Source organism: Elephantulus edwardii, unplaced genomic scaffold (genome assembly GCF_000299155.1).
Source record: "Elephantulus edwardii isolate Elephantulus edwardi_28Jun2011 unplaced genomic scaffold, EleEdw1.0 scaffold00046, whole genome shotgun sequence".
In the NCBI taxonomy this organism is placed as follows: Eukaryota; Metazoa; Chordata; class Mammalia; order Macroscelidea; family Macroscelididae; genus Elephantulus; species Elephantulus edwardii.
This window is the reverse complement of record NW_006399796.1, coordinates 3,890,718-3,894,712: the sequence shown is the minus strand read 5'-3', so window position 1 is coordinate 3,894,712 and position 3,995 is coordinate 3,890,718. Positions and strand designations below refer to the sequence as shown.

The window sequence follows — 3,995 nt, the reverse complement described above, 5'->3', positions numbered from 1 at the left end:
TGTAGAGCCATAATATTTTACGTATGACAGTAAAAGCAAATGATAAGAGTTTATGTATATCATTATACATATATTAATTTATACACATATGACATGCATACAAGGTCCAGACCACGGTCTTTCTAATTACTTGCTATGCATCAAAGAGCTGGATGATGATCATGGATGACAGAAGTAAAATCAATGCTTTGGAACTGTGTTGCTATTAGAGTGTTGAGCATACTATGAACAGCCAATAGAACAAACAGATCTATCTTGAAGAGGTTGAAATTAAGTTTCTACTGGGAGGATAGGATTTTGAAGCTCCATCTCAAATACTTTGAGCACATAGCCTGGAGAGATTAGTTCTTGGAGAAGGGCATCTTGTTTGGAAGGGTGGAGGGACAGTACAGGAGAGGAAGACCCCAAATGAGATAGATTGATAAAATAACCGGGGTTATGAGGGTAGATGTGTTGGGGTTAGTGAGACTAGCTCACGATAGGGCAGGTTTTGGAGCTATTGTACATAGGGTTGCTGTGAGTCACAGGCAACTCAACAGAACACAACAATAACAATAACATATATAAATAGGTTGGAGTGTTGAGAAGTATAAACACTTCATGTTCTATTTCATGTTTCTATTCTCAGAGATAAGCATATAATGCTTAGAAAATTTGCTAGTTGAGTGAATATATGAGTACATCAAGCAATCCTATTATTTATATGGCTTCCCCTTCCTCATTTTTAGGTGTGTCAAAAGCACCAGTTTCCAAAACCTGATGAGCCTGTGGAAAACACAGAAGACTCGGGACCCGAATACTTCACCTGTATCTCTACTTGCACATGTGTATCCACTCAAAAGAAGAGAGGACAAAGAGTAGCAAAAGTCTAAGTAGTCAGTCGATGAAAATCTGAGTATATTATGGAAACTCATATCAGTATCTCTGTTCAACCACTGACAGAGATGGTCTAGGGCCTGCTATTAATTCTTTTCTCCTGTTGTATCATGTAATGGTTTTAATAATTTTCTGGACCACATTTCTTACGCACTAGACCAACAGAGCTCCCTCATGTATGTTGTAGTTGCTAGGTGTGAACAAGCTGAGTATGGCTCACAGCAATTCTATGAACAACTAATCGTAACCCTTTCCTATCCTCTACCATCCTTATCATTTAAGACATACTCAAGCCCACTGTAGCGGTCACTGTGCCCATTCATCTGGCTGAGGGTCTTCCTTTTTCACCAACTTTCCACCTTTCCATGCAAGACATCCCTTACCAAACGATTAGCCTCTCATAACAAATTTTAACAAATATTCACCATCCTTGCCTCTAATGACCACTCTGGCTGCACTTTTTCCAAGACATATGCATTTTTTTTCTTTTACACTTATAAATCACATGTAAATGCACTATACTCTTAGAATAAATGGAGAACTCAAAAAATTGAAGATATCAAAGTAACAAGGGGAACTAAATACTTTCAAATTAATGATAATTTAACCAGCCGCAAGTTCAACACCAGTTGATGAAAACTAAAGATATAAAATTTTATGAGGATTAAGTAACATTCACTATCAGATAAAAATAGGAAGAAATAAGATTTTTTTGAAAAAAAGTATAAATTATTAAATATACACACACATATTTATTTACATACACACACATATACACATACAATTTCCTTTTACTTAGTAAAAGGAAATGGAAAACATAATAAGTACTACAATTAGGATAAAATGATCAGAAAAGAAATTGCTAAATCTATGGCTGAATACAAATAACTATTTATAATTTACCCTCTAAACATAATGAAAAATTCAGAAGTTAAAAAATAGGTGACTGAAGGAAGAATAGAGTGTGATGAGCAAATAGGCACCCAAAAGTCTAACCTTTCTACACTTCCAAGAACATAGTCATTGGCTCCAACAACTAACTATGCACTCAGGAAAGTGAAAATAAAGCAATAGTTCTGATTATCCAGTGGTTGAATGCTCAGTTCTGACTGATATGGTCTGAATTAACAAGCCATTCTAAGAAAGAGGAATTCTGCAGTGTGATTCTGCAAGAATTTGTAGTCTTAGAAATCATATGGGCCTATCTAATACAGTTGCTGTGAAGTAGAAGTGATTTGTAACTAGTTAGTTTAGTCTACTGATAGAAAATATTTTGATGTAGTACTGTGAGTGTTTTCTTATTTACTTGGTGACTATATCAGTAATTAGTTTCCAACTGCTACTGTAAAAAATTTATACCAAACTTAATGTCTCAAAACACAACTTGATTTCTTAGCTCTCCAAACTCTCTACACACAGTGCAACGATTAATAAATCAATAGAACTCTTAGAAATTCCTAAGGATAAACATTTTTCTTTCTTTTTTCTTTTCCTAGGATCAACAACACTGCTGTTTGCTGGCACATAATTTCTTGACTTTTATCTTCTTAAATACTTATTTCTCTCTTAAAAAGACTATACATTACATTTGGGGGCAACTCAGTTAATTCAAGGCTTTCTTTTTGTTGTTGTTAGGTGCCCTCAAGTCAAGTACGACTCATACTGACCCTATGAACAAAATCTGAAACATGTTCTATCCTGTGCCATCCTCACACGTTTTGACACCAAGAGCCCATTGCGGCAGTCACCACGTCAATCGACCTTGTTGAGGGTTTTCCATTTTTTCGCTGACACTCCACCCTTACCAACATCATGTCCTTCTCCAAGGATTAGCACTTCCTAGAAATACATTCAAAGTATATAAGGCAAACCCTCATCATTTTTGCCTCCAAAGAGCACTCTGGCTGTACCCTCTCCAAGACATATCTGTTTGATCCTTTGGCTGTCCATGGGATGTTCAGTGATCTTCTCCAACACCACAGCTTAAACACATCAATTCTTTTCCTGTCATATTTATTCATTGTCCAGATCTCTTGCATAGTAAGTAATAAGAAAGACTATGGCCTGAATAAGATGCATGTTAGTCCTCAAACTGACATAATTACTCCTCAATAATTTAAAGGTCCCTAAATGGAGATTTTTTTCAGTGCATTTCAAGAACTTAGAGAGACATAACTCAGCCTATAATGAGCACAATAAACAAAATAAACAAGAATTAGATGAGCTATTTTATATTGGCTATAATGTAAACTACAGTTCAGATGCATGCACACTGAATATATAAGTGACCATACATATTATGTTCAACTAACTGTCAGTTACATATCTTGGTGACATTGAAAATTACAAAATCTTGCTATTTTGAAGTATTTAGCAGGAAAGATTCACTATCCATGATTTTCTGGTATATGGTGAATGATAACAATTTACTGAATATATATCAAATTAAATATAGGACTATTTTTTCCCCATTTAACAGCTACCACTGAGGGGAAAGAAGATAAATAAACTACATTATGACGTTACTAAAAGGGCAAATAAGTGCTCGTGGTTGAACTATTTAACCACTTTTGTGAACTGGAATTTTTGGACCTCCTTCTTTCTGCATAATACCAGGGTTAAATAGAGCTATCTGAAAAAGAGCTAAGGATATAGCAAGGGAGACATAACGAGAGCAGAGAGATTCAACTGACATATCTGTCTACAAGATAAACTGATGGCCAGGCGACAAGTAATGGGTATATACTAGAGAATATGTAGTATACTTATATATGGAGCTCTAGTGATATAAGGGAGTGCTGATGGTCTAGTGACAAGAAGCTGCGCTGCAATCCTGAAAAAACAGGATCTGAGGCCACCAGCTGCTTCATGGGAGAAGGACAAGCAATCTCCTCCTATGTGATTAACTGCTTTGGACTGGAGGGTCTGCTATGGATTAGTTTTGACTCGGTTATACTCAACAACAACTAGTGATATAGTTCATTGGGAACATAGGGAGTAGCACTGTTACTCCAAATGCCACATCCTCCTCCCTGGCTGTTCAAATTCACCACAAATTCCAAGGGAGAAAGAAGAGATGTGCACAATAGTCTCTAATTCAATTTACTGCCTTTAAAATC

At 36.0% G+C, this 3,995-nt stretch overlaps 1 pseudogene; it reads right to left on the bottom strand.

Annotated features, from left to right (window-relative positions):
- Window positions 1-1,199, bottom strand: part of LOC102866446 — an 8,292-nt pseudogene extending 7,093 nt beyond the window's left edge.
- Window positions 1,200-3,995: the final 2,796 nt, after the last annotated feature.